Below are 12,065 nucleotides of genomic sequence, written 5' to 3'. Positions count from 1 at the left end.
AGTGAGAATGGTTATTGGAGAGGAAAAGACAGATAGACACGAGACCAGATACAGAACTGGCAAGAGGGGAGCTATCAAACCTTTCGACTTCTCCTCCATAAGCAAATATAAACCTGCTTTATGATGGCAATCCTAGCTTCCCAGAGAAGCACTTTAGCGATAATAGCACCGTAGAATAGAAGCTTCAGCAACCAGGGGCATTTAGAAAAAGCAAGACTTCCTCTTTCCAAATATATATATGGTCATTGCTCTGCTCCTCATACTTGCTGCCAGGAGCGCCCCTTATTCAGACAGACTCGAGGACTGAAGAGTCAGTACTGAAGGACACGGCCATGGGGTCTCAATGCCGTTGCTTTGAAGATTATCTTTGTATATGGGCAGACCTTTTGGCTCTGTTCATCATAGCTATTGTATTGTTGGGATGGCAATTGTTACAGGTAACACAGTGAGCCACAACACACGTGACATTCCAAATACTGTGTCTAGCAAAGAGGTGAAGCATTTGTATGTTTCACCTTTTTTCTACATCCCGTTGGGAAAACTCCAATCAAGAAATCAGCCATTTAAAAGAAGTCTGAAAATATTGACGCAGCTACTTCGTCTCTTACCTTTCAAATGCTGGACTGGGGAAGAGCAAGGCTTGCTGACCTCAACGCTGTTGATGTTTCAGGTTGGACAAGTCTCTGCTGTGTGAGGGGCTGCCCTAAGCATGCTAGGATGTTTAGCAGCATCTCTGATCTCTATTACCAGATGCCAGTAGCATCCAGTTGTCATAATGAAACATGTCTTTGAACTTTGCCCAGTGTCCCCTGGGAGGCAAATTTGCTCTTAGCTGAGAAATACTGATCTAGAGTTCGCGTGAAACAGGCAAATAAACTACAGGCACGGTTATTTAAAATACAGCTCCAACCTAAGGTGGTGTGCCCCAGCCACCAACAATCTCACTTATGCCGCCAACAGCATGTCACTAGCAGTGAAGTGAGACCCAAAGCCTGCCGGGACCAGTGAGGTGCTTAGTCCTAACAAGCTATGGTGAGCAAAGTAGTCCAAACTTCCTCATATATGCAAACTCCACATTTAATTTTCTGCAAGATTACCCACAATAATTACAAAGTTCCTATAATACAGCCTTAAACGCTTGGCACCATGAGATCCATAAGAATTGATCATCTCCATCTTTTACCTTGGCTGTGTGCTGTGTCTGTGTGACATAGCAAATGAATGTAGGCCATATTTGCCTGTAATTTTTAGGATTCTAAAAGTGAGACTTTACTAAGGTAAGTTGATTATTAAATAAGCCAATGGAGAGAAATACCAAATACAGCTTTTGCATACATGTTCATTTTGATTGGAGTATACATCCTGTAACTGAACACATTTGTTCTCTATCTGAGGGCTAATAGTTTAATATTATAAAGATGATGTTGAAATATTAGCTGATAGCTGCCACTGGTTAATGCTGGTTTGAGGACAGAAAGCTGGCATCTATATGACACCAGTGAGTTCATTCTCCAAGGCACATACTGTACTTTGGAAGCATTCATAATAGCTTGAACAGACTTCCTTCTGGGAATCTAGTTACCTTAAAGCTTTGAGCCATTATCAAATACATAATTTCTCTATCAGAGTCATAGAGCAGTGATTTTCATCTCATGGCACTTATAAACTAATTACAAAAGTTCCCAGGCACACCAAAAAATATATATTTTTTGGCTGATCTGACAGAAAAAAATAGGTATGGTTTTGCTTCATTCGCACTGGATGACTATTGTTGTGTTGGCTCTTGTCATTTTTTAATTTGACAGTTTAAGGGAAAAGAGGTCAGTGCCCCTGACTAAATAGTCAGCTTCTGCATGTTTTAAAAATTCTTATTGCACACTGGTTGAAAATCACTGTCTTAGAATTAAGCCAAGCCAATAAATTCACCCTACTACACAGAGCTATGCTTGGACCTTATTTACCAGATATTAGTAACACAGAGCTCATACAAGAGAGAAAACACATTCATTTCACCTTCTAATATCCACAGGATTTACAAGGTTTCATTCCAAAGAAGGGTGAAAGAGGCCATATTTTAGCCAAGCTAAATGTCACACAAAAATGACATTCTAAGCTGTTTCTTCTAACACCTTTTCCCCCTACTACGATAACTTCCTTTACACCCAGTCTCTAGCTCTCCCTGCACTAACCCTCCTCCAAGACTGGGATCTCTACCAGGCAGAACCAGTCCAGATCTAGATTCAAAACCCCCATTTCCAGTCTTCTGCTCTCTTTCGAACAGGCTGTGTTACCATGAACAAGCCACTTAATCTTGCTGAGTGAACTCAGCAGTAAAACGAAGATGATAATTTGTGACTTCATAAATTTTCACTACACAAATATCATGTATTATTAGAAGAAATACCTGCATTTAGAGAAACAGTGGAAAGAAATCATTCTGCAGGCTATTTCAGTGGAAGCAGTAAGGAAACCATTATTTTTTCAACAAGCACAGTTATTCTCAGGCAGCTTTTTTTCAAAAGCTGGTCATATGGTTCCATGACCTTCTCTAAAGGAAAAAGTGGACACCCATCACTATTTTTCTCCTTTCAATCTCTCCTATCCGCCTCCTTCATGTAAACACTGGAAAATGGTAATTAGACAGCTACTGAGTATGTTTTCTAAGAAGGAACTTAGGAACCTTTTCCTGGTGGCCTAACTTCAGGGATTCTGCTTAGAGGGATTTAAGAAGGTGGTCTGACCTTGGCCTTAACCTTGGAGATATATGAGGATTTCCCAATCCCCTCTTTCCACTCTGCCTGGACTGCCTCACACTTCTCACACAACAGTTTGGCCCCTCCTCTTTTCCTGGTGCCCTGTACTTCCCCAACCCCGCATCTTTAAAGCAAACAGGAGGGCAGAAAACACCTCTCAGAGGGGAACTCCATCTGCTGAACAGACAGAGAGCCAGTCGGACACATCGTGGGAGCAGCAGGAAACTAACTATCTGGGGCAGCCCACAGCATCTGGTGGACCCCAGGGAGCTAGAGCACAGAGGGCACAAGATTCTCTCCAGTGCCCAGGCCGGATTCCTGTGGAAACAAGAATGTCCTAAACCTTAGCCCTTACATCATTCCTTACGGCTCAGATGCTGGCACTAAAGACTTGAAGGCAAGTCTGGCCTGCGTGGCTCAGGGTTAAGCATTAATCTCTCAACCAGGAGGTCATGGTTCAATTCTTGATCAGGGCACATGCCCAGGTTGTGGGCTTGACCCCCAGTGGGGGGTGTGCAGGAGGCAACCAGTCAATGGTTCTCTCTCATCATTGATGTTTCTCTCTCTCTCTCCTTCTCCCTTCCTCTCTGAAATCAATAGAAACACACACACACACACACACACACACACACACAACCAAGATATTTATATTATGATTCATAACAGTAGCAGAATTACAGTTATGAAGTAGCAATGAAAATAATTTTATGGTTGGGGTCACCACAACATGAGGAACTGTAATAAAGGGTCGCAGCATTAGAAAGGTTGAGAAGCACTGCTCTAGAGGGTCAAAAATCAGAGGATGACTCTCATAAATGCTATGAATGCCTATGATCATAAGAATATTATCTATGCATTACTCAGTTTCTTCATCTACAAAATTGGAAAGAAAATGACTTATTTAGCTCAATTTTTTTAAAAAAATCAATTCAATAAAAGAAGTGAAAACTACTCTATAAAAAAAGCATTAAATATTAACCACCTATAGTCTCCTACATATAGATTACTCTAACTTGCGCTGAGAGTTGCAAAAGCTCGACATGACTTTAGGAAATCTCCAGTGTTGACAAGTGAAAAAGCTAAAATGTGATTCTAAATTCATTTGTCCCCATGTCAGAGTACTTGTTCTCTGTCCCCTCCATGTGTCTATGCCTCGAGGTCCAAAAGGTAACTAATGTAGTAGGACACTGTGCTGGAATTAAAGGTAAAATACCATAGTGTAAATCTCCGAATCCATTATCTCTTATTGTGTTGCCTTGGACAAAATCATGTCTAAAATTATATGGTGATCCTAGACCATCCACCTCCAATGTTTCTTCAGTGTATCTGAGATGCATCTACTCATACTTCCCTCTCTCTCACTATACATATTTAATCTTACTTAATACTCACAGCAAACCTTCAGAGAGTGGTGTTGGGAATACTGGACAGATATGTGCAGGGAGGGAGGGAAGGAAGGAGAGAGGAAGGGAAAGAGGGACGGAGGGAGGGAGGAATTAGATCGCTTTCTTACACCAAATACGAAATAAACTCAAAATTGATTAAAGACTCAATGTAAAACCTGAAACCTTAAAACTTGTAGAAGAAAACACAGGCAGTAAACTCTTGGATATTACTCTTAGAAATATCTTTTAGGATACATCTCTTTGGGCAAGGGAAACAAACCAGCAAAATAAACAAATGGAACTATATCAAACTAAAAAGTTTTTGCACGTAGAAAGAAACCATCAACAATGTGACTGGACAACCTACTGAATGGGAGAACCTATTTGCAAATGATATATTCTGAAAGAGGACACACAGATGATCAATAGACAAATGAAAAGATGATCAACATCACTAATTATCAGAGAAATGCAAATCAAAACTACAATGAGATATTACCTCATTCCTGTCAGAATGGCTGTCATCAATAAATCAACAAACAAGTGCAGGCGAGGAGGTGGAGGAAAGGGAGCCCTCATGCCCTAGTGGTGGGATTGTAAATTGGTGCAGCCTCTGTGGAGATTCCACAAAAAAAGTTTAAAATAGAGCAGCCACGTTACCCAGCAATTCCACTTCTAAAGAAACAAGAACACTAATTCAAAGAAAGACATATGCACCCCTAAGTTCATTATACCATTACTTGCAATGGCCAAGATATGGAATCAAACCTAAGTGCCCATAGGTAAAGAAGTAAAACATATACTATACAATGTAATATTACTGAGCCATAAAAAAGGACGAAATCTTGCCATTAGCAACAACATGAATGAATCTACAGGGTATGATGCTAAGTGAGATAAGTCAGGCCGAGAAAGATAAATACAGTATGATTATACTTATACTTGGAATCTAAGAAAAGCAAAACCAATGAGTAAACAAAACAAAATAGAAAAAGACCCATAGATATGGAGACAGTCTAGCTGATGGCTGCTAAAGGGGAAGGGATTAGAAGGATGGGGGAAAAATTTTAATTAAAAAGAATACCATTGTCATTCATGACATCAATTCTAATCACAGACTTTTTCTCTGCTCTTGGGAGAGAAGATTGTAAGGAAGAGCCCACCGCATTTGTGTGCTTACAGGCCAGACCATCATACAAGGGTGGTTAAGCAGACTGGCTGAGAAGTGTGAGAAAGTCATCCACCTAGCAGCTGTCCCCGCCTGAGCGGTCCCAGGGATAAACAAGGGACCCTCTCCAGAGATATCTGCTGGCATCTTATCTTCATTCCTTTCTGGAAAAAAGATACCTACCCTTGTGAAGAATGTCCTGCCTTCCACACACAACTGCCAAAAACCCAACTGTAGACAAAAATCCATCTGACAAAACCCCTTAACTGCTTTGATTCAGTTCTTAAAGGAGATTAGTTGTTGGGAGGTCACAGAGAAGCCATCCCTACTGCTCAGCGTAGCTGGGGTTTCAAAGCTCTCACTACTAAGGGAGTCTCCATGGGCGAGGCCCCTTCCCTTCCTGCAGGTTAATCAATGAATCAACAAATAGTTAGTGAGCAGGACTTCCCTGGGGTGCGCCGGTCTCTTCAGAGGTGCCTCTCCAGTTCAATAGCAGCAGAAAGAAAAACAGAGTTTTCTGACTCCTCTTAAAGTTGCCTTTTATAAAACCGGAGCGACATAAAAAGACCGTGGGTCTCAGGTCCCGCTTTCTCTCTTCTCTGAACTTTTTAGACTCACAAAGGATAAAGGAAATGCTATGTAGCTGAGAGAATGTATAAGAGGTAGAAGGACAAAAAGAAGAAAGAAAAGGGGGAGGAAAGACAGGGAGAGATGGGAGAAGAGAAGTAAGAGGGGAAAGAAGGAAAGAGAATCAGATGTCTTCGAGTCCAGGAAGGTCAAAGGTCACAGCACGTGTGTGTGTGTGTGTGTGTGTGTGTGTGTGTGTGTGTGTGTGTGTCTACCTCTTATACATCCTTGGTAGCATACAACCTTCATGTTACTTGCCTGTTAATTAATACTGCTCTTTAGTGTATACCATTATCTTTGAGAACAACTGGTAACCACTGTTTTTAAGCTTTTAGGATACATGTAATTATGAATTTCTTATGCCTTTAAATGTTCTCCTGCTGTCTACTCAGGCAATAGGGTCATGGATAAACTGTGCGTGCTGCTTCAACACCCTCAACAGGGGTGAGGAACCTTTTTTTTCTGCCAAAGGTCATTTGGATATTTATAACGTAAATCGTGGGCCATACAAAATGATCAACTTAAAAATCAGCCTGCTCTATTTGGCCAAACATTTAATGACCTCACCTAGAATGCCTTGGCAGGGCCAGACCAAATTATTTCACGAGCCTTATAAATCCAGCAGGCCAGACATTCCCCACCCCTGTGTAGGACAAATCTTAAATAAAATAATAATAATAATTTTCCTAAATATTTTTTGTTTAGAAAAAAATTACATGAAAATACACTGTCATAAGATACTAATTTGGCTTTTAATAAATGTGTTAAAGCACTGCACACAACAGGACCATGCTATGACATGAACTGTCTTTGTCTGACCCAATACTTATGGCAGGACTCTACTTAACTACCTGTTTCCTCGGTCAAAACTAACAGTGAAAGTAACAACAGTTTATTAAGTACTTATGAAATGCCAGACATTATCTCATTTAACCCTTTCTCCTGCCCACTGGGCTGCACTGTCTCCTCAATCTGCAGCTGAAGGTATGGAAGCTCCGAAGGTGAAATCACCTTGCTCACAATCCCACACACAGGGAGGTCCAGAGCAAAGACTCCAACCCATGTCTCACTCCAGAGAATGCACTCCTAACCACCCTGAGGCTGACACCATTCCTGTTCTTCACCTTGGAGAAGCAAAGCCAGGGAAAGTAAAAACAATACGTTTTCTTATAATTTACTCAAATCCTCACTTAAACTTTGTATTCCCACATTAGCTTCAAAGTACTTCTCCCCCCGCCCACCCCAACATGAATTATTGGAGCTTCTTTTTCTGTTTCTTTTTAGTAAGTGAAGATATTTTCTAAACAGCGAACAAACCAGGAGGCCCTAGCTAACCATGACATCGTGAAGCATTCTTCAGTCTAAGCATGCAGTTAGGCATGCCAACATCTAAAAAAGCTTAATTAAAAAAAAAAAAAGTTTTACCATAAGTACTATGTTAACACTTACATGTCTAAACAAAAGTTTGCTAGAGTCTGGCCAGTTTGGCTCAGGTTGAGTATCAACCTATGAACCAGGAGGTCATAGTTCAATTCCTGGTAAGGGTACATGTCCAAGTTGCAGGCTTGATCCCCAGTATGAAGGTAGCTGATCAATGATTCTTTCTCATCATTGATGTCTCTACCTCTCACCCACTCTCCCTTCCTCTCTGAAGTCAATAAAAATATATTTAAAACAAACAAACAAAAACTCCAACAGAGTTTGCTAGAAACAAGTCCTAAGTGTTGATGGGGGAGGGGGTAGGGAGATACTCTTACAACTAATGAGCTTCTCAACTATAACCCTCACACTTCTTCATGTGCTGACTGAATTTATTGTAGCGGCAGTATTGATAGGAAAATAAATACCTGAGATCCTATTCTTCAGTATGTTATCTGTAGATGTACAATTATGCATCTTTTGAGAAATATCTAGATGTTTGAAAGGAGGTAAACATGAACGCGTCATTCTCTCTTGCCGCATGCTGACACGCTCATCGGCATCACGTGCTGTGCAGGCGGGGGAATGGCTCAGGAGAGCCGTTCAGGTCTGTTTCACCTTGAGACACCACAGGCTCTGCTCCCAGGGCCTGTGGCTGTCGGAGACCGCGATTCCCAGCCCCTTTGCTCCTGCACGCTGAGTACCAAGCAGGCCCACCCTCCACAGCCGGCGTTTTAGGTCTCCTGCCTCCTCAGTTTGATGACTAGAGTTTCTTCCCCAGTTTTCCTTTTACTAGACTGGTGTCACTACCCAGCAAACCACAGGTGAGCACTTAACACAAATTGTTCAAGGTTCTGAGCTGAGGGCCAGTCTAAGAGCACAGTCACACCCGCACGCAGACAGACACCATGTCTCCCAGGGAAAGGCGCATCCTGTTGGAAGGCCTGGTCCGTGCAGAAGTCAGCAGAGGTCTCTGCGCGGATGAAAGCGGTGGGGTTGGGCGCTCATTACCATATTGCATTACCATATTGCAGAAGTTGCTTGGAAAGCGAATAACGGTTTTCAGAAAGACTGAGATTCAAGTCCCCAGAGATTTCAAAGGGGTGAGAAAAGGCAGCTGAATATGTAAAAGCTAAGGGACGGAATTGCCTGTTCCTCTTCCTGCAAAGCAAGAGGACCACTAGCCCACAGCTAGCAGGACCTTCCAGGAAGAAAGTCCTGGAGTCCCCGGGTCCCCTTTCTGTTTCTCAAATAAAGCACTTATTGTGAACATCCACAAGTCCCCGCACTTTGCCACCCTTCTCCGTGGGAGCAGAGAGTGGGAACGGCCAAGTTTGCAGACCTAGCGACTTGGTTTGGTGGGAGATGGGTATGTGTTGGATGAGGGGGAGGGGGGGGGAGGGACACAGAAAAGCAAGACTTTCCCTTTAAAACTGAACAGAAGCTGCTACCACATCACATGACCTTTTACTGTAATTTCTATTAAAATCATTTCATGTCTGGTTGCCTCTGCTCTCCGGGCTCATTTGTATTGTTTACAACGAGTCGCTGCATGGGCGGTTAGTGGTGGCTGGATCCATGGTTACCCGTGTTCACACTCACTAGGTAAATGGAATGCAGCTCTGCTCCAGGTTACAGAGAGCAAGCTCTTAGGAAACCACAGTTCAGCTATCAATCAGGCTAATCTGAGAGAAATTAATCTTCTGGACATCGGTATCGGCGCATATGAAAAATTGATAGAAAGGGGGTATGCGTGGGCTTTTCTGGGTTGGAGTTCCCAGAGTGGACGTGCTGAGCCTGGACTGAGAGTCTCGGAATAGTCAGTCTGTGGTGAACATCTGACAGCCCTTCACATTACGCATCTAAAAAGCCTTCCAAGTATGAAGACCATCCTTTAAAACACACCCACCACTCCCACCCACATTTGTGAGCGTTTATCACACCTGAGTGTTCTGAGGGCCGAGAGAGAGCACCTCCATACAGGTTTAAGCAGACTGCAATCCCAGCAAGGAGCTCACACAGAGGCATGCAAGACAGCAAAACACCAAACAGACAGCGCTGGGTAGAGATCAATTAAAGCAAAAATCTCAGTGGAATTTAATGTACTCTTTCTGAGTAAATTAAAACTGCAATCTAATATGTTTTATTCAGAGCAAGAGCAGTACGCATTCCTTCAATTGCCCGTGAATCTCTGTGATTAATTCCTTACAAACATTCCCCCAAAGCAAACTTGTTTCTGGAGATGGACATGACTGACACTTTCAACCTTGTAAACATGGACAAGTTGTATAGTTTACTGCCTGCCTCCCCCGCCCCCCCCCAAATAATCGTCCCCCAAGTCACATTGCAAAGCCAAGTGAGAACAGCAAATAGTTAAAGCTAACACGCTACAACCCCGTCTACTGCAAAGTCACTGTATCAGAAGCTACAATTGATTTGTTTCCTCAGAACGAATTGAAAATGAATGTAACGTAACGTCGGAGGGAGCCCTCCTGCTCTGCTAATCGGATATTGTATAAGGGTTGATTGCAGCCCAGCCCTGCACTATTGCCTAAATCGCACATACTCACACGTTCTGGGTTCTTCCAAGAGTTTGGTGCAGTTTCAAGGACAAATGTCTTAAGGAAGCCTCTCTCCCGTGCAGCCAGGAGCCTAGCTGGGATCTGATGACAGGAGCATGGTGCTACATCTGACAAGCGACAAGCAAAGTTCCTGCGTGCAGAGGAGGTCTCGGACAGTCTCGGGGTGCGGGAGGCTGCTGGGAATGTGCCGGTTGGTCTGCTCCCGGGTTGTGTGTACACGGGAGCAGCTGATCCGTGTTTGCAGCCCTGCAGAAAGGAACCTTTACTGAAAACCAATGGCATCACATTTCAGCGGGGCCGGTGCCAAGTGCTGGAGAGCAGAGCAACCTTTGACAACTTCACACAATTCACCCGGGCAGCCTCCACCCCCAGGCGGGGGGGGGGGGGGGAGATGTGTCCCCACCAGGTCTCACCTCCATGGGAAACCAAGCACAGCTACCCACCCACAAGCCTCTGGTGATGCTGCGGTCATTCCCCGGGCTTATCTTACATGCAGCCCTGACCTCTGCCGTCCTGACCTCCCACGGGCTATATCTTCATGGGATTTAAGAACTGAGTGCCCATTTCTAAAACACATTTCTCTCTCTTTTGTCTATAAACCCTCAAATCCACACGACACTAATCCTGTGTTGAGGATTTATGACTCCCCTGACATTCCTCACAAATACATTGAAGAAAAAATAATTTAGGGATGGGTAACGTAGTACCCAGGTTTGTTTTTTTTTTTTGGGGGGGGGGGGGTAATATATTTTTATTGAGGAAGGGAGAGGGAGAAAGAGAGAGAAACATCAATGATGAGGGAGTATCATTGATCGGCTGCCTCCAGCAAGCCCCACACTGGGAATCCAGCCTATAACCCTGTAACCCCGACATGTGCTCTGACAACAAAGAGAAACATGACTTCCTGGTTCAGAGGTCAATGCTCAGTCACTGAGTCCTACCAGTCTGGCAGTACCTGTACGCTGCTTCCAAATTTAGAGGCTGGATTTTTAGCATGACTGTTTGATTGGGGACCATTTTCTTATTCTTTATGACCTTTATTAGTAGAACCTACTAGAATCCCAAGACTATGGCAATGCTGGGAACAGTGACACAATACAGGACATGGTTTAGGATGTTCAGGAGTCACCCTCTTTACCACCCTTAATATGAGGGAGAAGGAAAGTTCTTGACCTTGCCAACTCATAAGAGACAGAGGGGGCGGGGGCTATTGGTTGCCATAGCAAACTCGATCCCTGTCATTGCTTAGTCACTTTACTTTCTGTGTTCCTCCCTGCCCTTCCTCTTCCTTCCGTCCCAACGACAAGTCTAGGTGATGGTCTATTATATGGTATTTTCTCACGACTGTGCATTTCACTTCAAAGGGCAGAAATCAGAACTGACAGTTTAACAAAAGGCCACGTTCAACGTGGCAGGCCTCACAGGGCCATGTGCTTCTAATTCTCTGAACGCCAGCCCAGGAGCTGCCTGCACAGCCTGGGAATTATCCCAGGAAGGCCTTGGCTCACCTTGGGGCCTATTGTTCAAAAGTAATCATAACCCTTGATATCCCAGAGCTCACAGAACGTGAGGAGAAGACTGGGCTCTGGTGCCAAATGGGTTTAGCTTCCTATCCTGGCCCCATTACTTGCCACCTGCATGAGGTTGGCAGTTGCTTCAAAGCTCCAAACTTCTGTTTCCTCAGCTATTAGATGGAGACATGGCAGCTATCATACAAGATTGCCGTGAAGATTTAAGGAGTCACATACTCACATACGTCAGGGGCTGGCCACAGTGCCTGGCACCCATGCATTTAAAAACATTGGCTGAGCCTCCTCTAGGAATGGGGCATGGTGCCAGACACAGGGGAGGGGGTACAAAGTCATGTGAGACACGGCTGCTCCTCTCAAGCTCTTGGCCACATGCGAGGTCATTCCTCCTTGCCTCCCAGAACTTGTGTAGTCTCTTTCATGAAGCACTAAACGCTTTCAAATGCCTTGACTCATCTCATTCAAATACTTAACACATGGCCACTCTGAGGGAGGATCCAAGCAGATTTTTGGATTTGCCTTTTGAAGATATATTGTCTGTACTCGCAGGCCAAATGTCTTGAATAATTGTTGACCTACTGCTTCATTTTATGCTTTGAAAT

General features: G+C 43.7%; 1 protein-coding gene across 2 annotated transcripts in view; it reads right to left on the bottom strand.

Moving 5' to 3' along the window:
* Positions 1-12,065, bottom strand: part of ESRRG (estrogen related receptor gamma) — a 414,670-nt gene that overhangs the window by 393,225 nt on the left and 9,380 nt on the right. The window contains exon 2 of one of the 2 annotated variants that reach the window (XM_084868918.1): positions 9,923-10,180. The gene's annotated coding sequence lies outside the window, so the exon portion shown is untranslated. Of the gene's footprint in view, positions 1-9,922; positions 10,181-12,065 lie in introns of those variants that run through there. The other variant, XM_084868917.1, reaches the window with a different exon arrangement.

The sequence above is a fragment of the Pipistrellus hanaki genome (genome assembly GCF_964339955.1).
Source record: "Pipistrellus hanaki genome assembly, chromosome: 20".
NCBI classification, from domain to species: Eukaryota; Metazoa; Chordata; class Mammalia; order Chiroptera; family Vespertilionidae; genus Pipistrellus; species Pipistrellus hanaki.
The sequence above is the reverse complement of the archived record's forward strand: the minus strand, read 5'-3'. Positions and strand labels throughout refer to the sequence as shown.